Genomic DNA, 25668 nt, shown 5'->3' on the forward strand with positions numbered 1-25668 from the left:
ATAAGACACATTCTAAAAGAAAAGATATTCAAAAGAAATACACCATAAGATGATCCAGAAGTTGTATCTGGCAGATAATGATAATATAAGTATGCATTGTGACATAAAGAAAAATATATCCAAAAGAGAAATAAGAACTATAAAAAAGAAATCAGATAAAAATTCCAGAACCAAAAACATAATATGTAAATTTTTAAAAATTCACTAGATTGACTTGATTTTATTTGAGATGATAGAGGGAAATGCCAGTAAACTGACAATAAGGATGTAGAAATTATCCAATCTGGAAAATAAACAGCTAGGTTTTAAAGATGAACATAGAAGATTTTTATATATCTATTATATATTATATATATAAAATACAAAATGATCTAACATATATGTAACTGGAATCCCAGAACAAGAAAGGAAAATGGGACAGAAAAAACATATAAAAATAAATGGATGGAAGATGGGGCACCTGGGTGGCTCAGTCAGTTAAACATCCAACTCTTGATTTCAGCTCAGGTCTTGATCTCAAGATTGTAAGAGATCAAGCCCTGTTTCAGGCTCCACACTGGGCATGGAGACTGCTTAAGATTCTCTCTGCCCACCCCCCTGCCCCGCCCTTCCCCCATTTCTCCTTCTCTGTCTCTCTTAGATAGATAGATAGATAGATAGATAGATAGATAGATAGATAGAGGATATCATGCAAAGTGTATTAGTTTGTTTACTTTTTAAAATTTCTGCATAGCATATTACCACAGTCTTAGCAGTTTAAAACAATGCACATTTCCTATCTTACAGTTTTTTTTAAGTCAGAAGTCCAGGCAAGCTCAAATGAATTCTTTGTTCAGAGTCTCACAGGGCCAAAATCAAGGTACCATCCAGGCTAGGCTCCTATTTGGTGGCTCTCAGGAGAATCTGTTACGAAGCTCATGCAGGTGGTTGGCCAAATTCATTTTTTTTGCAATTATATGAAAGAGGTCCCATGCTCTTTCTCAGTGTCAACGGGAGATCACTTTCAGTAATGGGAGGCCTCTTTCATATCTTTTCATGTGATTCTCTCTCTGTCTTAGAAATCAAGAACCCTCCTTATTTCAAAACCATCTTATACTTAGAATCTCTCTAATTTTTTGTGATCAGCCAGGGAAAGTGTTCTGTATCAATCAGCTCATATGATTAAATAAGGGCCACCTTAATAATCTCCTTTTTTCCATATAATATAGTATGTTTGTGGGAATTATATTTCATCATATTCATAATCCTGGGGACTAGGACAACAAATCTCAGGGACCATCTTGGGAATCTTCTGCCACAAAGTAACTATAAGAAGGCTCAGGTGATTTTAATAAGATCAGTTATAGTAGATTGTACAGACAAAAAGGAAATTCTAATAATAATAAAACAGCCAATTCAAAAAGGGAAATAACAATTGTAAATGAATATATGCCTAATAACAGTTTCAAAATATATAAAGAAAAAAATGACAGAATTAAAGAGAGAAATGGGCAAGACCAAAAGCCTAACTGGCAATTTTAACGTTACTCTCTCATAAATCAAGAGAACAATTTGACAAAATTTAATAAGATATTGAAAACTGAACAACACCATGAAAACCTTGACCTAATGGATATTTAGAAAGCACTATTCCTAATAACTTCAAAAGACACGTAATTTTAAAGGGTACATAGCACATTGACCAAGCTAGACCATATGTGAGGCTAGAAAAAGTTTACATTTAAGAGGATTATAATCATATGTTCATATGTTGCCATCACAAGGGAATTAAATCAAAAATCAAGAGTAAGATATATCACATTAACAAGATAAAGGGTAAAAGCCATATGACCATCTCAACAGATGTGGAAAAAGCATATGACAAAGTACAACATCCATTTATGATAAAAACTCTCAACAAAGTAGTTTTAGAGGGAACATATTCAACATAGTAAAGGCCATATATGAAAACCCACACCTAACATCATATGCAGTGGTGAAAACCTAAGCTCTTCTTCTCTGAGATCAGGAGTAAGACAAGGATATTCATTCTCACCACTTTTATTTAACACAGTACTAGAAGTCCTAGCCATGGCAATTACACAAGAAAAAGGAATAAAAGACATTCAAAATGGCAAGAAAGAAATAAGACTCTCACTACTTGTCACTTGTCTCACTACTTGTCTCACTATTATGTCATCTGACATAATACTATATAGAGAAAACCATAAGACTCCACAAAAAAACTACTAGAACTGACAAATGAATTCAGTAAATTCATAGGATAAAAAATTAATATATAGAAATCTGTTGCATTTCTATACATTAATAATGAAGTAGCAGAAAGTGAACTTAAGAAAACAATCCCTCCCCCTCAAAAAGAAAACAATCCCTTACTGAAAAAACCAATGACCTGTTGTATGATGGTCGCATTTTGTAGTATGTAATTTCTATTTCAATAAAGCTTCGTGTACCATAAAAAATTCCATTTACAATTGCATCAAAAAGATAAATTTAACTAAAAAGGTGAAAGATCTGTACTCTGAAAACTATAAAACACTAATAAAAGGAACTGAAGCTGACACTAAAAAATGGAAAGATATACCATGTTCAGGGATAGAAAGACCAATATTGTTAAAATGTCCATACTAACCTAAAGCAGTCTACAGCTCCAATGCAATACCTATCAAAATATCTACAGTATTTTTCACAGGACTAGAACAACATAATTCTAAATTTTGTATGGAACCACAAAAGATCATGAATAGCCAAAGCAATCTTGAAAAGGAAAAACAAAGCTTGGGATATTACAATCCCAGATTTCAAAATAAACTACAAAGCTCTAGTAATCAAAACAGTATGGTACTGGCACAAAAACAGACACATAGATCACTATTACCAAATAGGGAGTCAAGAAATAAATCTACGATTATATAATCAATTAATCTATATCAAAGGAGGCAAGAATTTACAATGGGGAAAGGCAGTATCTCCAACAAACGGTAGTGGGAAACTGAACAGCCACACACAAAAGAATGAAAATGGACTATACACAAAGATAAATTCAAATGTGTTAAAGGCCTAAATGTGAGACCTGAAACTATAAAACTCCTAAAAGAAAACATACACAGTAATTTCTTTGACATCAGCCATAGAATCATTTTTATGGCTATGTCTCCTCAGACAAGAGAAACAAAAGCAAAATTAAACTACTTGGATTATATCAAAATACAAAGCTTTTACACAGAGAAGGAAAACATCAACAAAACAAAAAGGCAACCTACTGAATGGGATAAGATATTTGCAAATGTTACATCTGATAAGGAGTTCATGTTCAAAATATATAAAGAATTTACACAACTCAACACCAAAACAACAAAATCCCACAAATAATCTGATTAAAAATAGATGGAGAACCTGAATAGACATTTTCCAAAGAAGACATAGAGATGACCACTTGACACATGAGATGTTCCACATCACTAAGCATCGAGGAAATGCAAATTAAAATCACAATGAGGGGTGTCTGGCTGGCTCAGTAGATAGAGCATGTGGCTCTTGATCTTGGGGTCATGAGTCAAAGAAACCCCATGCTTGGCATGGAGCCTACTTAAAAAAAATTAGAATCACAATGAGATATCACTTTACACCTGTCAGAATGGCTAAAATAAAAAACACAAGAAATAACAAATGCTGATGAGAATGTAGAGAAAAAGGAATGTTCATGTACTGCTGCTGGCAATGTAGATTAATGCAGCCACTGTAGAAAACAATATACAAGTTCTTTAAGAAATTAAAAATAGAATTACCATATGATCTAGTAATCCTTCTAAATGGGTGTTTACCCAAAGAAAATGAAAACACCTAATAATTAGAAAAGATATATGCACTCCTATGTTTATGAAATGCTATTTGCAATAGCCAAGATATGGAAGCAACCAATTGTCCATCAATGGATCAATGAGTAAAGAAGATGTGTGTATGTTCATTAATATGATTTCATTCATATGTGGAATTTAAGAAACAAAAAAGGAAGAAGGGGGAGAGGGAGGGAGGAAGGAAGGAAAAAAGGAAGAAAGAAAGAAAAAAAGAAAGGAAAGAAAGAAAGAAAGAAAGAAAAAGAAAGAAAGAAAGAAAGAAAGAAAAAGAAAGAAAGAAGAAAAGAAACAAGCTTAAATGAGAGAATGAACTGATGATTGCTGGAGGGGAGGTGGGTGAGGGGATGAGTGAAATAGATAAAGGGGATTAAGCATATATTTTTCTTTATAAGCACTGAAAAATGTAAAGAACTGTGTAGCATTATATTGTACCCCTGAAAGTAAAACTAATATAACACTGTCTGTTAATTATACTTGAATTTTAAAAAGTGATAGGAAGAAAATATATAGAAAAGCACAAGTTGGAAATTAAATAGTACACTTCTAAATAATCCATGTGTTAAAGAAGAAATCAAAATATAAATCATAAAAATTTTGATCAGAATTATAATGAATATACAACATTACAGAATGTACGCATTTCAGAGAAATATATAGCTTTAAATATTTATATTAGAAAATAAGTAAAAAAAAAAAAAATGACCTAAAATTCTAGCTGAAGAAGCTGGAAAAAATAGCAAAGAAAACCCAAAGCAAAAATTTGGAAAAATATTCCTGCTCAAGATAAGAGCAAAAATCAATGAAATGGATAACAGATCAATGATAGACAAAATATAAAAATTCCAAAGCTGATTCTCTGAAAAAACCAACAAAAAAATTTTTTTTAAATAAATAAAGCCTTAGTTATTACACTGATCACAAAAAAAGAGAGTACACATATCACCGGATGTTATGGATGAAAAGAGAAATTATTACAGATTCTACAATCATTAAAAAATATGAGGATCTGGGGCACCTGGGTGGCACAATTGTTGAGTGTCTGACTCATTGTTTTGGCTCAGGTCACGATCTCAGGTTCATGAGATCTAGCCTCATGATAGGCTCCCTGTTCAACAAGGAGTCTGCTTAGGATTCTCTCTCTCTTTCCTTCTGCCCCTCCTTTCACACACTTCTCTCTCTCTCTCTCATTCTCTCTTTCTAAAATAAATAAATATTTCAAAAAATAGGATCCTATGAATAATTTTGTGCTAACAAATTCAACAAATGCTTTGAAAAATGCAATTTAAGTAACTGACAAAAGATGAAACAAAATTTGAATACCCCACTATTGATTTTAAAAATTGAATTTATTATTTAAAAAAAAATCTTCCCATAAAGAAAGATCAAGACCTACATGATTTCACTGATGAAATCTAACATTTAAGAAAGATATAGGGGCAGCCCACGGCATGATCCTGGAGACCCGGGATCAAGTCCCACGTCAGGCTCCCTGCATGAAGCCTGCTTCTCCCTCTGCCTGTGTCTCTGCCTCTCTCTCTCTCTCTCTCTCTCTCTCTCTGTATCTCTCATGAGTAAATAAAATAAAATATTTAAAAAAAAGACATAGCATTGATATTATGCTAATTTTTTTCAAGAGGTGGAGGAAAGATTGCTTAACCTGTTTTCTGAGATCAGGATAACCCTAATACAAAAACCTGAAAAATATATTACCAAAAAAATAAAATAAAATAAAATAAAAAAATAAAATAAAATAAAATAAAATAAAATATATGTATATATATGTGTGTGTGTGTGTGTGTGTGTGTGTGTATTTGGTATATATAGGTATATATATATATATATATCGTTTCTCATAAATATAGACACAATATCCTTAATGCTAGCAAATTCAATCCAGCAATATATAATATTGATAAACCAAAATGATCAAGTCATATTTACTCCAGTAATGCAATGCTGAATTAACATTAAAAATCAATCAGTGCAATCTGTATTAACAGAATGGGGAATACCTACCTATATGATCATTCTTATAATTGTAAAGGAAACATTTGATAAGATTAAACATACATTCATGATATTTTTTAAATTTCCAGAAAACTAATAATATAAATGATATCTTAAATTTTTTAAGGCATTTATCAAAAAAAGTCATATTTAATAGTGAAATATTGAATGTTTTGTTTGAAATAGGAACAAAACGAGGATGCCCAAGTCACCACAGGGAATTCCAGTCTAAGATGGCAACACAGGAGGCCCCTGGACTCTCCTCCTCCCAAGGACACACCAAATTCTACAGGTTCACATGGAATAATTCCCTCTGAAAGATATCCAGAAACTAACTAGGCAACTCCCACACATCCAGCAAATAAGGAAAAACCACATTTAAACAGGTGGAAAAGGCTGAGACACACTCTCCATAAACCTTAACCCTGGCACAGCAACATACAATCAGGAGGGAACTCACAACTCCCACCTTCTCCTTGGGGAGAGAAGAGTTTACACCAAATATATAGTGTTCCAACTCTTAAGACTCCCACCTGAGGGAGTTTTGATATGTTGTACTTTCATAATGTATTTTCAAGACCATGCATTACTTTCTAATTTTCATTGTGATTTCTTCATTTACTAACAATCACATTCTAAAAATTTGGGAGATTTTCTAATAATGCTTACATTATTAAGTTCTAGTTTCATTACACTATAGTCAGAGAACATGCTCTGTATTATTTCAGTCTTTTGAAAGTTGTCTTATCTTACAGTCCAGCATCGGGTCTATTTTTGTAAATGTTCCATTTGAAATTGAAAAAAATCTAGAGTTATACATACATTCTATATATTTCACTGTGGTCAAGTTTCTTAGATGTAATATGCAAGGCTTCTGTATTTTTAATGATTTTTCTCTCTTTAGTCCGTAACTGAAAATATGTTAAAAACTCTAGTTCTGATTATAAAGATGTTAATTTAACCTTCTAGTTTTGTCAACTTTTGCTTTATATATTCTGAATTTTGTTACTAGATACATACAAATTTAGGACTTTTGTACCTTCTGATGGAATGGACATTAAAGATTATGAAATCTCCTTTTTTACCTCAAAATTTATCTTATCTTCTACTAATACAGGTACATTAGCTATTTGGAATTAGTGCTAAAATTGTATATTTTTCCATCCTCCACTTCCAATCTATTTTTGGTCAACCTGTTCTTAGTGTTTCTTATTTGTTTATTTTTTATTTAAGTTGATAATCTTATCCCTTAATTGGACTGCCTATTTTATTTACATGTAATATAATTAAAAATAGTTAAGTTTATACCTAAGAACTTGCTGTTTACTACTTTTTCCATTTGTTCCTGTGCCTTTATTCTTCCTTCCTGACATTCATTTTAATGAATCAAGTAGCTTTTATTATTCTCTTTTTCTTTTCTAAGTTATGCATTCTTGTATTATTTTGTGGTTACTCTAGAGCTTACAATGCACATCCTTCACTTACTACATTTCACCTTAACAAACTAAGTAGATTTACTATTTCTCAAATAAAGTAAGAAACTCACAAGCATTTAAATCTGCTTACATCCTTCTCCCCTTTTCTTCATTGTTTTCATATATCTTACTTCTAACATATGTTATAAATCCTACAAGACATTATTATTGTTGTTATTTTTAAGAGTCAATATTGTGTTATCTCTACTCACACATGTATCTTTCATTGCATTTTATTGTTTATTGCTTTATTCCTTCCTACAATTTCTGTCAAGGATCACTATTCTTCAGCCTGAACTTCTACTAATATTTCTATACTGCAGGTATGCTTATGTCAAATTGTCTAATATTCTCCTCATCTTAAACAGTCTTTATTTAGCTTTCAATTTTGAAGGGTATTTCCACAATTTATATGATTCCAAGTTGGCAGTTTTAACCTTTTAGTTCCTTAAAGGTGACAATCCAGTGTCTTCTGGTTTTCATATTTCGTGCTGCAAAGCTGGTCATCAAGTTTATTACTGCCACTTTTTAGAGTGACATGTCTTTTTTTTCCCTGCCCATTTTTCATCTTTGTATTCGATCTCCAGCAGTTTGATAAATTCAGCTTTTTAAATAGCTCATTATATGATGATATTTAAAACTATTTTATAAAGGTTTATCTAATTGTAATACCTGTAATGCTCAATGATCCCAAGAGATAAGGAAAGAAAAAAATGTAGACTTTAAGCCCAGTTAATCCCATTAACTCTTCTCAGCAAGAGAATTCCTAACCATTTAGAACAATAATTCTCTCATTTTTGAAAGACAATCTAAAAACACTATGATAATCAGAGAAATAATGTCCCTGAGGAAAAAAATACTAGAGATTTCTGAATCCTTTCATTTATGATGCCATCTTAAAGCTCATTCTTTAGTGTGTTTTAATAAAATACAAAGGACAGTTGATCCTCATTATTCAGCTTTTCTATTTTTTAATTTGCCTACTTGCTAAAATTTGCTTATTACCCCAAAATCAATACTCATGATGTTTTCATTGTCATTTTTGGACATGTCCGGCAGTAAAAATTTGAGTCACCCAGCATGTACATTCCCAATTGAGATCAAAATTCTCAATTCAATTTTCATCTTGTTTCAGCTCTGATATTGTAAACAAGTGTCCTCGGTTTATTTAGTGCTGGATTTTTGCATCTTTGTGCTTTATGTTGACAATCATGCTATTTAAAATGTTTTTCAAGCATAGTCCTTAAGTTCTTAATGCAAGAAGGCTATGCTGTATGTGGTCTTATGGAAAAAATACATGTGTTAGATAAGCTTCATTCAAGCATGAGTTTAGTGCTGTTAGTTGTGAGTTTAGTGTAAATGCATCAAAAATACATATTAAATAAGGTATCTTTAAACAGAAACAAACATAAAACAAGGTTACATATTGATTGGTTGATAAAAGTATTGTACCCAGAAGCTCACAGGAACCCAATTCTGTATTTCTTAGGACCAGTGGGTCAATACTCACTAATTCAGTGTTTGTAGTGACTCTATACAACATAACTACCATGAATAACAAAAATCGACTATAAATGGAATAGTTTTGTGGCAAATATTAAAATTGAACATCAAAAGAACATAGATATTTTTTAGATTAAAAACCCTCTGTAATTATGAACTAGTGATTATATTCAATTCGGTGTAAATTGGAATTTTTAAAAAATAGTTTAACTAACAATAATATACTCTGCAAGAACAACTGGGTGGTTTTCCAAAAAAGAAAATGAAATCAAACCCCATGTGTAATTTATTTTTGGTAGAAGGGGACTTTCTTTGCCTATTTAATTAATCCATTTCTCAACTGAAATATATTTACTCAAAATGGCAGCAACTACACAGTCTTACTATTCCTGTCTTTCAGTCCTTATTCCCATAAATTGAGTTTTCTTAGAGTGGTATAAAAGTCTATTTCAAGAGTCCATGAAGTAGAGGTTTGTTCTGTATGGTCACATTAGGTGATACTCATTCTACATTGTCTTAGCTCTTTTGAGGTAGTGTAGTGAACATACTTAAATTGTGTGTCTCTGAGTTTCCTCATTTATAAATGATGATGAAAATAATACTACTTCAAAGATTTAGGAAAAAATTAAATAAGTTAATATTGAAAGCACTTTTAAAAAGTGTGTATACTCCATAAATTATAAAAATGGTTCAATCATAATTATTTTTATTAGTACCTGATATCCAAGATAAAAATGCATTGGATGGAGATATAAGTGGCTGAATGATCATACTGAAGAAGTGTATCATGTCTTAGATGTAGACATTGATTGCTTATTAATCAAATCTATAGATAATATAAAAATAGAGTGAATTCAGTTAGAAGTTGTTATTTTCCCCTTATAATACCTATACTTCACTGCTACCAAAGTTACTTTTATAAAACTTAAACTTGGTTTTATAATTTCTCCCTTTAAAACTCTCATGATTCCCAATACATACAGAAACTTTCAAACTCTATTTCATTTGTCTCCAACCAGATTCCCTGACTCATCCTAAACCTTATCAAAAGAAACAGCTTCCAAAAATAAGAGAATAAAGAGTTCTACTATATTTCATACAAGGAGTACACCATGGATATTGGTTTGAGTTCTGGATAATATACCACCAAAATATTATCAACAAATTTAAGTTTGAACAAGAAAAGCAGGGAAAAAAAGGATCCAGCACCATATCCTCTTGAACAATGTAAGGATCAGCCTAAAAACAGATAATTAATGGGAAAGGAGGTATGGGAGCATTGTATGTCTCTGCCTGTTGTCCAGGAAAAAATGAACAGAAGTGTTCTGACCTGCCTCGTGTAAAGATGGAGAAGAATGTGTAAAAACTACAAAAAAGGGAATTTCCATTCAACAGTACTGAAAATACAGTAGGCTACCAAAACAAAGCCTAGGTTTTTTTTAAAGATTTATTTATTTATTTATGATAGACATAGAGAGAGAGAGAGAGGCAGAGACACCGGAGGAGGGAGAAGCAGGAGCTTCTCCATGCCAGGAGCCTGACTTGGGACTCAATCCTGGGACTCCAGGATCGCGCCCTGGGCCAAAGGCAAGAGCTAAACCCCTGAGCCACCCAGGGATCCCAGCCTAGGATTTTTTACATGAGCTGAGAAAGCTACCTAGCTTCTTAGAATTATATTCATCTCTGAGTAGTTTTGATGAATAAAGTGAAAGCTGGAAGAATTTGTAAACTAAGAGCAATAGTTGTGAAACAAATTCTGAATAATATCAAAATTACTATTATAGTCATATTTGAATACTAATTGGGAGCTGTCTTCTAAACTTATTTTCCCAATTTTTAATAATGTGGTAATTTTTCTTTCACATGTGAAAATAATTCAGAACCATGAACCACCACTATATTCAACAATATGATTAATCTCATCAACATAATGATGAGCAAAAAGAAGGCAAAATAAAGAATATGCACTGTACGATGGATTTAAATATATTTTTAAAAGCAAGAAAAACTAACTTATGTTAGATTTCAAGGCAGATTTTGCTGTGAATTCTTGTTCTAGGAGGTGGTTACACAGACTTATCCCCCTTTGTACTAATTCATCGAACTCTATTCTTAGTTTTTGTGTTCATTTAATTTCTGTATTATTTTTAACAAAATTTATTTCAAAAATTGGATTAAAATTAGGTATTTATGAGTACTTACCAACCCCAAAGTATTCTTTATTTCTCAAACCTGATTTTATCTTAGGTAGCACAAACAAGTATATGAACATATTTTTAACCCATTGCAATATGCTCTGATTATCTACCCTTAGATTCTTAAGTTGAAAATGTCAGCCAGAATTGTTGACTTTATTGCTCACAAACTGATGATTGTTTAACATTCTAGAAAAGGCAAATCCTGACTGATGATCAATTACATCTTTAGACGCAAATGTTTCCCTTTGCACATACGGTCTTTGTATAGGATTAAAACACCAACTATTCTCTTCAACTATTATTTTCAGCCCTACTTAAGGAGACCACACTACTCCCTTATAATTAACAAAAGGAATCTCTAAAACCAAAGTAAAACAAACAAACAAAAAAGTTCTTCTGCCCCACATTGCTGAAAATGTTTGATTAAGGAAAAAAGGAGAAAGTTTTATATTATGTTCTCTTGCTAATGCCATTCACAAGTTATTTTCTTTAATTACATTATTACAAAATAAATTTAAACTCCATAGTTGATGTAATGTAATGTTTTCCTCACTCTTAAGGTTGAAAGAAGGCATTTTCATGACAGAAACTTTCTCTCATATTCCTTCTCACAAAGTGTTCCCCCAATTGTCTCTCATGAATTCATCCTCTTTACAGAGTTGTTGACATTATCCTACAAACTTCCTGTCCTATGGACTGTCTCTTGTAATTAGTAAGGTGTTGAAACAGGAGCAAGCACACAGTACCTCCTATATCACTATTTCTTGAACTCAGCATGCCTCACAATTTGAGAAGGGCAGCCCTTATTCCACTTCTGTGTAATTCATGAATTGTTCTGGAACCCCATCTGCCTTTGCATGAAAATTTCTAAGAAAACCATTTATTAGCTCTTTTGCTAACTCTTCTAGGAAGGAAGGAATCTAGTCACTGTTGTATTGTGCAAGATGCTAATTTTCTCCTTCCATTCTTTTTCTCTATTTTGTTCAATATTAATCTTAAAAGTAATGATTCCCAAAATTTTCCTCCCTCTTCCCCCAACTCCCCTTTTCTGTTTTATAGAATGGTATCTTTGGTTCAGACGCAGGGTTTTGTTACGACCAGCCCAATGTCTCCATAAGCATCACGACAGATCACAAGTTTGTAATCTCATCTGTATCTTTACTCTTCCTTATGACCATATACCATGTCATATACTTACATTTCTTCCTTTGCCTTCTCAGTCTCATATCCATAATTGTATGCCAAGACTAAAAGCTTTTTTGTTAAATAGCAACAACTTCCTGCCTTGTAATGTTTACTCATTTTCAGCACCTTTTGCTCAGCGGAGAAATGATTCAGAGCTGCTTTTTTACATCTATGAATAGGCAGCATCAGAACTGTCTACCACTTTGATCACTTTCACTGTTGACCCTTCAAACACACCACCTTCTCTACCCCAAAGCTTTTATCCTTCTCTTCAAAGAGACTTTCTCTTAAGATTAAAGTTCTTAATATGACTTAATTTTGACCACTCTCACAGTCTTTCCAGATAAACCACATCTCATTCAAAATCCTGTAATAACTTTAGCAATTCTTTGATAGTGGACACAACCCAAACATATATGTGTGTACATTATTCCAGTGATATATATATATATATCACCTACTTCAATTAGAAAAATTGTTCCAAATAAGGGACTCCTCCCTTACTTCCTTTGATATTGGTACTGTGTACAGTGTTCTGTGATCACTGTGACAGTGACCACACAACTGTCTCATGTAATTAGCAGTATCTTTTTTTTAGAGATGGAATAATATGACACAAACCCTGTATGTGAGTGGCTTCTACATTTCATCTGACTCCCTGAACCATATTGGCCTCTGTGATGCTGGTCCCAAACTCTATTCCTACAGTTATGAGGAACATTATCTTAATGAAAATATGTCATTTACCTGCATCTATGGTACAAATTATCTTGTGCTGACAACCATCAGAGTATTATCAAGTCCACTTATAGAAACTTAATAAAGATTCAGAATTTAACAAAGAGAGATGGATAATCAGATGATAGATCTATATGGCAAGCAATTGGGGAGGTAGGTACACAAACAGACACAAAGAGAAAGATCATTCCAGTGAATGCTAAGGGAAAGGAAATACAATACAGAATAAGTCCTTAAAAAGGTACATTGGATTTCTGTTAATCCAAAAGCCAAAGAAATATGAATTCATCTTATGTATGCTTAAGTGAAGAATGGATGAACATCATTCCATGAATATCATGACATGTTTGTTGAATGAATTCATTTTCTTGATTATACATTTTTGTGCCATTGTTATGGATACCAAGACCATCCTTCCTACCACTAAGGCGACACACAGTCTAGCAGAAGATAAAACAAACTATAATAAAATATGCAAGTGTTTTAAAGTTTTGGCAGCTGAGACTTGATTGCAGGACATTAATGGTTGACTGGAAGGTCAGAAAGTGAGTCTGTGAACTAATTTTTTCAAGGTGTTGGGTGAGAAAAGGTGTGAAATGGAGTGGTAGGATAAAGAGAAAATAAGATTTAAGTGGGGGTAAAGGAAATGGCTTGCAAGTTGCATGGGAGAAGCTAAAAGAGGAATGATGGAGAAATTATAGAAAGGTAGAAATTGATTTAGAGTGACACAGATACTGTTTTATTTACCCAGTCCTAATGTAGTATTATTAATCACTAGAAGAATCATTTCTAATAAAAATGCTGATAGATTTTATTGCTGTCATCACATTATAGAAATCTTTAGATAAACTGCCCCAAGAATGCTTATGAAAAGATGCTCTTTAAATTAAAATTTTTAAATTACTGAGAAAATATCTCAAAATGCAGAAAAAAACCTCAATGTAGCATATTTATCACAGCATATTATATAAGAATGCATTTGAAAAAAGGGTGCAGAAGAGGTCTGGTTAATTATAACAAATCCACATGATAAAACATTATACAACCATTGAAACTTTTAATGGAAATTGGTACATACAGTGTGATTACAATTACTTAAGATAGAGAGAGAGAGAGAGGCAAGAGGAAGGGAGAAAAGGGAGGAGGTAGAAAAAAAGCAGGAGATAAAGAAGTGAAGGAGGAGGGTGAAGAGAAGGAAAATAAAGAAAATTGTACTATGGTAGCTACAAAATACACCAAAAATTTTAAGCAGCAATTTTTAGTTAGTCATCTTTGTAGAGGCAGTATGGATGGCTCCTTATAGGCAATCTTAAATGATTTTCTTTTAGATCAGTTATTTAATACCTGATCCTAATCTCAGCTGTGAGATGATAAACAGGGGGCTAGTTCCCATCTTTTCCTAGATTTTTTCTTTCTAATAATCATTCTAGAAGAATGTTAATAGCTCTTGAACTCTAAAAATAAAGTTTTATGACAGGGGAAGTTTGAGAAATACCAGGTTTAACGGATTTCTTGACTGCAGTGGGATTTCTTGAAACTTTTATGTTAATGGCAATCAGAATCTCCAATAGGGTATAAACTAGACAGCATTTCACAGATGGATTTAGCCACCGAATACTTTGGTGTGTGCAAATTATTTCATGGAGCTATTTTTCTGCCTAATGTATCCAGAAGAATTTTTCATTTACCATTATGGTATCTACTTAAAAGTAACAAAATTATCTGAAGCATTAAAAGCATATATTTCTGTGATATCCAAGGTGACTATTAGGTTAATGAAGAATTTGAGAGATTTTCTCTGATATCTCCTCTTTAGCTTTGACTCTGCATCCTACATTTCATCCTTGCCAAGTCCCTTCCTGTCCTCTTCCTGGAGATGAGCTGAATATATTTACCAATGCTTTCGATTCCCTTGCCCCTCAACTGGACCAATCTATACCATTATTTCAGCTAAGAATCCTTTCTTGAATTTCATACTCAGGTATCCAACTTAACCCTAGATAGTGCTTTCTCAATATTTCCTTGAGATATCACAGGCACCACAATATAATAAGTTCAACTAACTTCTGTCTTTCTTATGTCAATAATACAACACCTATCTACCAGTTACTTAAGTCACAGATCTAGTATCAATTTGAGCTCTTCCCTCTATCCAATTGTCAAGGTCAATCAAGAAACAAACTTTCCTCAGTCTCCCTATTGCCTCTACTCTGGATAAGGAACCTATTATCTCTCACTAACAAATGTGTAACAGCTTCTAACTACTGTCCATGACCTTTAAATCCATCAACACAAAGCTATATTTAAAATACAAAATTGTGGTGTCAATCTCCTTAAAATTTTTCATTATCTCTTCACTGACTGTTGGGTAAAGACAAAACTCTTTAATGTATGTAGCAGGAATGACAATTTTCCATGCTCAGATCAAGAAACACAACATTAATTTTTAAATCAAATGTATCTTGTTCTCCAGGGTAATAAAAAATTCACTGTTTCCTTCTTTGAGTTTCTCAAACCTCCCTGGACTTGCAAAAGAAACCACAGTCTTATCTGGTATCCGGGGAGGGGACAAAAAAAGAAGTCATGGCCTTTAGTTCATGGAGATAAGCACTTTCTCTATGGCTCTGTTTATTCCATGAGATCGCCTTCCATCTGGTCCCTCACCCCCCACTGGACACTACTCTCATGCTGCTCATTATGTCCTTCATAATTGTATCCCCCTCTCCGCTAACTAAAACTTGCTCATGACAGCCACAGACCTGAGTGACGATACTCTGAAGCACATGTGTAGGTCTGTGCCACTAATATGCCACTAATGTACCACTAATTCTCTCAAAATCTTTCCCACATCCAGTTGTAGAGGAGCTCTCATCCTGTGAAGACCATTTCCTCCTCTTCCATCCAGAACTCTAGACTCTCTCAACAGAACTAAGGTCTCAAAGAAAAACCTAGGTAAGGGGATATCTTCCAGGCGTCTGATAGCTTATTTTATCAGTCCTGAAACAATGTCATGCAGGCCCTTTTCTCTGCTCAATGAACACCAGAACACAAGTAGTTGGCTTTCTCCTTGAGATGAAGGAGGCAAAAATGTAGTCTCATTTCTTTAAATACTCTCACTATGTCCTACAAGTATCCCAATTCCCCTTTACATAATCTAGTTATTTTTTCCACAGCACATTTCACTTTTTTAATTTACTTATTTTCCACATTGTTGATCTCTCCCCTAAGCCCTAGGAGGGTAGGGCTTTTTGTCACTTCTGTCAAATGTATATATCTTGATTACATATAACAGTGTCTGACACATATTAAGCACTTAACAGTTACTGGATAAATACATAGACTAAGAAATGAATGAATGAACAAGATGAGGGGGTAGTGCCTCTCATTTGCATCTCTTAAGATCAGCATAAATTAAACAAAAATCCATACTTTAATCCATACTCCACTACTTCTTGTTTTCTTGCCTTTCATTCCTAACATTGTTCTCCCTGCCTGAATATTCTCCCTTCTTTTTAAAAAGATTTTATTAATTTATTTAGAAAGAGATGGGGAAAGAGAGAGAGCACATAAATGGGAGGAGGGGTAGAGGGAGAGGGAGGAGCAGACTACCCTCTGAGCAGGGAGCCTAATGCAGGGCTCCTTGTGGGGCTCCAAGCAAGGTTCAATCCCAGGACCCCAGGATCATGACCTGAGCCAAAGGCAGATGCTTAACTGACTGAGCCACCCAGGTGCTCCTAATATTCTCCCTTCTATCATGCATATCATACACACACATATACACACACAAATCCCTCAGGTAACTTTCAGGGAAAAGGGAGACATAAGCACAGATATCTGATCACCATTTCTTCACAAAGAGAACCAAACAAAATACAAAGTTAGGGAAAACTGCTATCAAGTCTTCAGACAAGGCTCTTTTAATTGTGAAGAACAGAAACTCATCTCAAGAAGTTATCTCAAGAAAATAAATAATACATACATTAACTATGTACAGTATTTGTGTGCTAATCACACCTCAATAAAGTGGTTTAAAAATAAACTCTAAAATAAATTATCTAAATTTAAATAAATGGTTATTTCAAGCATTTTTATACTCTGGGACTGTAATGACATCAGAAACTGAGGCCTCTTGATTAACTGCACTTGTTCTATCTCTTCATAGGCAACATGCTCTCACTTCCACAGGATGTCCCTTAGTGACCAGCTAGCTCCCTCTGCTTACTTAGATTCTGGGCCCTTTCAGCGAGGCAGTACAACAAAGCTGATATGACCTTGATTCTTCCTAATGGATTCTTAACCTACTCTTATAAGGTTACCTGAATCATTTACTTAGATTTTCTTAGATCAAACTTGGAAAAGAAATAAATTAGCTCAACTCATTTTTTAATGCCACCACCAGTCTGTATTTCTGAGTCAGATTCAGATACCTATGGTCCAAGCAGTTATGGCAAAGGGACCAAGGTAATATGAAACAAAATACAATTATCTAGGTAGCTAGAAAAATGTAGCATTGGCATAACAGATATTCAGATGATTGGCTTATTCAGTGCAACATGGTGACTTAGGCAACAGGAGCTATGAATTCCTAAACTGAAATGCTAGAAATTCTAATTGAAAATAAGAAATCAACTACTAACATTCCACTACCCAAACTGTGACAGTAGTGAATTATCACAGGAAGTAAGTTAAAGAAGAGCTCCTGGTAGAAATTCATTAACTTCCCATAGTTTGAGAGGATGAGAGCAGACAGGGGGAAAAGGCAAGAACCACTCTATTTCTGCTATTATAGATCATTTAAGATCTATTGTGCCAACCGAATAATTTAAGACATACAGGTTTACTAGATATGGTGTGTCCCTCCCCTGATGCAGTGGTTAGTAGCATCAAGAAGAATGCTGGTGACAGTCACCCCATGTCCCTGGACATGAATCTAGGCTGAAGAGAAACCTATATAAGAACTTTACCTAAATACTTTGACATCAGTCCATATTAGAAAAGAAAATACCAAAAAAAACCCCAAAGGGCCCCTTGATAGGAATATCGTTGATCTATTTTCTCTCTACTTATTTCTGGCTTTAGAGTTTCATTTTCTAATCCAGTACCCACTACCATATGTGGCTATTTAAATTTAAATGTAATTAAATTAGACCAAATTAAAAATTCAGAGGTTTATACCCTAAGCAATATCCGCAATTGAGGATTCCTCCCCAGGAGTCAACTGCCTATCAGCATGGGGTCAAGAGTGTGAACAACAAAATCCAACCCACAAAGGTGGTTGTGTTCATCAAGCCCACCTGCCTCTACTGCAGAAGGATCCAAGAGCCCCTCAACCATTGCCCTCCACACAAGGGTTTTGGGATTTGTTGATATCATAGCCACCAGTGACACAAACAAGTTTCAAGATAATTTGCAACAGTTCACAGGAGCCAGAAACAGTACCTTGGGTTTTTATGGGTAAAGACTGTATAGGTGGATGCACAAATCTGATAGAAATGTGTAAGAGTGGGGAACTGTTAAAGTGGCTGAAGCAAATTGGAACTCTACAATAATTACAGAGCAATCTCCAGGCTGATAACCCCCTTAAGAGCTGGATGGCATTGCAAATGACCATACTTCCTGGCAGATGTACTAGAGGCTAACAGCCACAGCAACCATTTACTTAAAATTCTGAAATATGTTAACAAAAACAAAACAAAACAAAACAAAAAACCCTTAAGAGATGGAGTGCATTTTTGGCAAAAAAGCTTTTCCTTCTTTGGACTCAATATTAAAAGTGGACCAACTTGCCCCAAATCACAGGTTTGAGAAAGTTGATGGACATCTTGAGTTTCCTCTCTCAATTAGCCCTTTGGGTTCCAGGAAACCAGGACAAGTTATGGCTTAGGATTCATTCAGTGACTCAAAAGATGTTCTTCTCCTTGACACATGCTTCTTTCTAACTGTTCTCTGTATGCTAGGACTCCTCTACCTTTAAGCCAATGTTTCTCAACCAAGTTTATCCCAGGCCCTCTAGGATCAATCTATAACTGGTTTTCTGCTACTGCCTGAAAATTTATTGAGTTTGACTTTATAGAATTTGCATTAGAAAAGCAACAGGTATTTTGAATGTGCTTTTTTAAGCTATATGTGTCTCCCCAGTCACCATTCCCATCCCACCCTATCCCATCTTGAGAATTCCTGCTCTGAACCAGTTTTCTTAACCTTGACAACTCACAGATCTCATAGGAAATGTTCAATAATTCCATGAAGGGTCTTAAGGATCCAATTTGAGAAACACCACATGAAAAATTAAGCACAGTTGGTCTTCACTTAGTGGGTGACACATAGATCAGAGGTGCAAGTGCGGCTTCTGTGCACCTCTGTTATGTAAGATGGTTGTCCACATAATCCTAAGTGTGAATTAACTTGTTTAGATTAAAATAGAAGCAAAATGTAAAATTTAAAATATTATCACAGGAAACTTGCAATCCTCTCCCCTAAGAATATGTCTGTGAGGGATCCCTGGGTGGCGCAGCGGTTTGGCGCCTGCCTTTGGCCCAGGGCGCGATCCTGGAGATCCGGGATCGAATCCCACATCGGGCTCCCGGTGCATGGAGCCTGCTTCTCCCTCTGCCTGTGTCTCTGCCTCTCTCTCTCTCACTGTGTTCCTATCATAAATAAAAAAAAAAAAAAAAAAGAATATGTCTGTGAAAGTGATCAAATTTAAGAAATACAGTCCTAAATGATTTTTTTCTTTCTCCCTTTTCTTTCCATTTTATGAAGACTTAAGAGTCCCTTATTGTGAAGTTTGTTCTAGAATTGTAATACTAAGTTAATTTCCTTTTGCAGTCTCTAGTGTGAATGGTTAATTTCATTTCTAATAAAGAAATACCTGGAGATGAAAAAAAGTTCAGTTCCTCAGTTGTATTAGCCAAATTTCAAGTGCTTAAATGTCATATGTGGCTGGTGACTATCATATTAGACAATGCAATTATAGAACGTTTCCTTCCTAGAGTATTGGTTGGTAGCAATACTCAAGTAATAAACATCAAATACATTTGATGAATTTCAAAAGTCATTTGGAAAATATGTATACGAGAATCAGAAAAATATCAAAGAGGGAAAAAGGGTAGGGAATGTACCTTGAAGTGGTATGAAAATACATGTAAAGCTGCTATAATTTAAACAGCACTGGCAATATCAAAAGAAATAGAAAAATAGATCAATGCACAATATGCTAGTACAGAAATATTTCTAAATATATGTGGGAATTTTAAAATCATAAAATGTATCACTTTAAATCACTAATATTAGAACAATTAGATATAAATTTTGGAAGAAAATAATATACTTAGTAGCTACTTACATCAATAAAAAAATTATTCCAGATAAGATTAAAGATCTAAAACTGCATTAAAAATGGCTTAACAATCTTGAGATAAAAAAGATGGAAAAGTCTTTTTAAGGAAGATATGAAGTCAGGAATAATTATAGATACAATATAGGAAAAATCCTGAAGTGTATATAAATGTAAACGTGCAAATTAAAATGGTTTGCTTTGTAACATGCATGGTAATGAAAAGAGGCCATCTTCTGGAAATGGCTTAAACAATTTTCTGAATTTCAAAGATAAAAAGAGAATCTTAAAAGGAATCCAAGCAGGAAAAAACCGTCCCCCCCCCAAAAAAATTATACATTTTATTCAAGATTCCTTTAAACAGCAAAAGAAAATGACTGTATATTTTACTTGAAATTCCAAAAGGTGGAAATTTTATAAGCCACTTTGACCATGATGCAATAAAGGTAGAAAAAATTTTTGAAGTATAAATTTAAAAGCTCAAAAAAAAAATAAATGGGGGGGTGTAGCCCGGGTGGCTCAATGGTTTGGCACTGCCTTTGGCCCAGGGCGTGATCCTGAGGACCCAGGATCGAGTCCCACATCAGGCTCCCTGCATGGAGCCTGCTTCTCCCTCTGCCTGTGTCTCTGCCTCTCTCTCTCTCCTCTATGTGTTTCTCATGAATAAATAAAAATAAAATCTTTAAAATAAATAAACAAACAAATAAACAAATAAACAAATAAATAAATAAGGAGACACAAAACCACACTGTTCTAAATAATTCCTAGGGCAAAGAAGAAATCAAGATTCTAATTATAGACTATTAGGAAAAGAAGGATACTAAAGAACCTCTGGCTCTTGACAATTGATAAACTAGCTTGAGCTACTGGATTCCTTAAAAAAAAATTAATTAAGACCTAAATAGTAATGAAAGAGGACAGCTCAGATACAAACAACTATCTGTAAGAACCTCTTACAGAGAAATAAAGAAGCATTTCTGGAAACTTCCATCTGGACAAGAAAGAGGAGTCTATTTCAGATTCTTTTCCTTAAACTCACCAGAAGGTCTACAAAGCTAGTACTCTGGCTCATCACACCTCCTTGCATATTACAGATAGTATAGTTATAGCCCCAGGTGAAACTGAGCTCATGGGTGAGAACAACTAGATCATAAGGAGTATATAAGAAATTACAAAGATGTCCACACCCATATGTTCATTCATTCCCACATGCTCTTCTTACAATGTAACTTACACTCCCTTCACCAAGATATGTGGTCTATGTTCCTTCCTCTTACATTTGGGCAGAGTAGGAAACAATCAAGTAAGGAAAAAGTGATCTATATGACTTCCAAGGCTAGACCAAAAAAGTATTACAACTCTGCCTGATTCTCTCTCTTTTTCCTTCACTCTCTCTTTTGGAATCCAGCCACCATGTTGTGAGGAAACTTAAGCCAAATAGAGAAGTCACATGTGGGTTTTCTTATAGCAGCTCCAGCCAGCCTCCAGCAACACCTGCAACCACTACCAGAAATGTAAGAGAATGCAATTCATATCATTTCAATCCCCAACCTTCAAGTCTTCCAGCTGAGGCCCCAAACACTGTTGAAAGCCCACAGTAGAAACAAGCTACTCTGTTGTATGCTGTCTGAATTTCAAAACCACAGAAACCATGAATGACAAAAACAATGATTACCGTTTTTCTAAAGTCATTAAACTTTAAGATATTTTGTCATAAATTTATTGTGTGGCAAAAGATAACTGATACAAAAGACAATTTGTTACAAAGAAAAAAATACATAAAGTACGACAAAAAAAAAAAAAAACAAGAATAGGGGACATAGGGGACACATGGATGGCTCCATGGTTGAGCATCTGCCTTCAGCTCAGGGTGTGATCCCAGGGTCCTGGGATCAAATTCCGCATCCGCTCCCCATGGGGAGCCTACTTCTCCCTCTGCCTTTGTCTCTGGTCCTCTCTCTGTATCTCTCATGAATAAATGAATAAAATCTTTAAAAAAAAAAAGATTCTCAAAGAAATAGTTCAGGTTATATATTATATGAAACAAGCACCAGAAGTCAAAAAGAACAATCAAATGGAAATACTGGATACAGAAAATGTAATAGTCTTAAAACAAAATAGATGAAATAAGTTGCAGAATCTATAAAAACAAAGAGGGGATAAAGAGATGAAATTAAGATATATGGAGAATAGAATAAGAAACCAACATATAGATAATGGAAATCCCAGAAAATGACAAAGAATATGATGAGAGAAAAATTCAAAGGTAATGATGATATATTCCCCTGAATTTCAGAATTGATTAGATCTGAAATTCAAAAGTCTAGAGAATACAAAATTGAATAGTTAAGGAAAAAAACCTACTCTATACATATTATAGCAAAATTTAAGAACATCAAAGTCATAGATAGTTAAGGGATTTTTTTTGTTTGTATGTGTGTGTTCTTCACTGATTTCCTGCATTATGTTTGTGATTAGAAAAATAACACAAAATTTTTGAAAAGATTAGGAATCACCTTCTCCAGAAATCCTGCCTATCCAACCCCCTCTGAAGACAGATTCATTGTCCCTATTTTGGGATTCTATAATATCCTGTTCACAACTCAGAAATTGTTCTTACCATGCTGTGTCTGTCCCCACCTATTAGCATGTTGAGTGGCAGTTATTAACAAGAGTGACACATCAAAACCCCAGGGGAGTTGTTTTTGTTATTGATGATGGTGTCTCTTAATCTACTTATTCAGATCTCACTGCAAGGCTTCTGAACCTGAATCTTTAGGTGTGGAGTACAGGTTTTTAAAAATACTCCAAGATTTAACCTTGATTAAAACCATCAATACAGAGGAAAGGGACTACATATTTACCTCTGTATCCTGATATACACAATACCTGACACAGCATATGATCAGAAAAATATCTGTTGAATGAACACATCATATATAGATGTACATTATTTCTAACATGTAAATTAATGACATTTATGTCTCCAAAAGCCACAGCAAAGTGTTTTGTAGTATGAAAATTCAATGTCATTTACTAACACTGTCATTCGTGTTATCTAATATCCTTATGTATTCTTTTGTCAGAGATCAAGTTTTATGTCACTATTGACATACTGTCGAGGATCTTGATTTCAAGTGAACATTTTCCTTCCAATGCTAGATATTGGGCAGCTTACTGAAATCTGTCATGTACCTCTGCATTCCAGATTTAGCTATGATTACAAAGTAGTTTTAGTTCATGAATAGATATCTCATTTTCCCTCTGAGTAATATGATGCAGGTTTCTGGGTTAAAAAGGCACTGAGGGATCCCTGGGTGGCACAGCAGTTTGGCGCCTGCCTTTGGCCCAGGGCGCGATCCTGGAGACTCAGGATCAAATCCCACGTCGGGCTCCCGGTGCATGGAGCCTGCTTCTCCTTCTGCCTGTGTCTCTGCCTCTCTCTCTCTGTGACTATCATAAATAAATAAAAAATTTTTAAAAAAAGGCACTGAATAATAAGGGATCTCATACACAGAAAGATTAAAAGTGCTGAATGTATCAAGAAACCAATAACTTATTCTTTCTTAGAATTTCAAATGATAGTAGTAGTTACTATCATTAAATGCGGAAAATTCCATAAAACAGCTGCTTATTTTCTACTATTCTTTTTAGGAAAAATCCACGTATACGTCTACACCCACAGTGATTACTGTAGTTTTGAAATGTTAGGAAAATCTAAACAGCCCCTTGGCAATTTTAATACCTTATACTTGTGTAATGCCTTCCAACTTCCAGAGCATTTTGACTTACATTATCTCATTTGGGCATTACAGCAACCCCATGAGGTTTACACAGCAAGTGTTATTATTGTTTCCCCTTTACAGATGAAGAATTTGAGATTCCAGTCCATAAGTGATTTTGACTTAGGGCTGCAGAGCAGAGCTGGGATGAGGACCAGACCATCTCCTTCCTGCATGGTGCTTTCTCCATCTCTACAGAAAATTCTTCCAGAAAATTCTGCCCAAAGAAGCAATGAAACATGAGCATTTACATATTTAATTGTCCTGAACTCTCAAAGTCCACTATTGACTTATTTCAGTTGGATTCTGGGAAGAAGCACATCCTCAATCATGTAAAATGGAAAAACAGAATAGATAAACATACAATAAAATATCAAGAAAAGAGAATCTTTGGGGCTCCTGGGTCACTCAGTCAGCTAAGTGTCTGATTCTTGGTTTGGGCTCAGGTCAAGATCTCTGGTTTGTGATACTGAGCCCCCCTTCAGGGCTCCATGCTCAGCTTGAAGTCTGCTTGAGATTCTTTCCCCCTCTCTACCCTTTCTGCTTTTGCTCCTCCCTTGGCTCTCTCACTTTCTCTCTCTCTAAAACAAACAAACAAAAAAATAAAATCTTTAAACAAAAGAGAAGCTTCCTATTATGCTATGATGTGCTTCCTATGTGTAACATGAAGAATTTTCTCCTTTTCATAATGTAAAAACATATTTATAATTTTTTTTAAAGATTTTATTTATTCATGAAAGACACACAGAGAGAGAGGCAGAGACACAGGCCGAGGGAGAAGCAGGCTCCATGCAGGGAGCCTGACATAGGACTTAATCCTGGGTCTTCAGGATCACTCCAGAAGCACTAAACCATTGAGCCGCCCGGGCTGCCCTATATTTATAATTTTAAAAGCCAATTAACATATTTAAAATCACAGCCAACTCTGGGCAGTTAGTATAAGAGTCTTTGGTCAACATTTGTAGGAAACAGTTGTGTGCCACGAACTTTGATCTTTTCTGTAATTCCCATTTAACCTTCCCTTCAGACATGAGTGTATGGCATTCACATTTTTCAACTTTCATAAGATATAAGTGCACAGTTATATGCTATATGCCAGCAAAAATCAGGAAAATATGTTTAACATGACCCCATTCCAAAACTAGGTTTCATAAAAAGTGATCTGTCCATGATGCAGTTGGAGGGCTGGGTGCACAGCTGACTGATACTTTAACTTTTTGGAAGTTAATGCCCAAAGGAGCATATAAGGCAGATGTGGAAATTCATAGAGGAGTTCATCATAGGACATTATGTCATGAAAATGGAAGAAAATTTTTTCTATTTCCCTAATTCACAGGAATGTTGCAGGAATGAATGTCAACAAAACATTGAACCCCTTAGATAAGAACAATTGAGCCTCCCAAAAAAAGACAAAATGCAAGTTAAAGATTCATCCAAATTCCAAATTTCTTTGTATAACCATGTAACTGGCTAGATATACAAGAGGGACAAATTAATGACGCTTGGAGATTTTTCTCATATCATGACTTAGAGTTTTATATTTTTTAAAAAAGATTTTATTTATTTATTCATGGGGGGGGGGGGCAG

General features: G+C 34.4%; 1 pseudogene; it reads left to right on the top strand.

Annotated features, from left to right (window-relative positions):
• Positions 1-18512, top strand: part of LOC112934308 (glutaredoxin-1 pseudogene) — a 122767-nt pseudogene extending 104255 nt beyond the window's left edge.
• Positions 18513-25668: the final 7156 nt, after the last annotated feature.

This window comes from Vulpes vulpes, chromosome 6 (assembly GCF_048418805.1).
Source record: "Vulpes vulpes isolate BD-2025 chromosome 6, VulVul3, whole genome shotgun sequence".
In the NCBI taxonomy this organism is placed as follows: Eukaryota; Metazoa; Chordata; class Mammalia; order Carnivora; family Canidae; genus Vulpes; species Vulpes vulpes.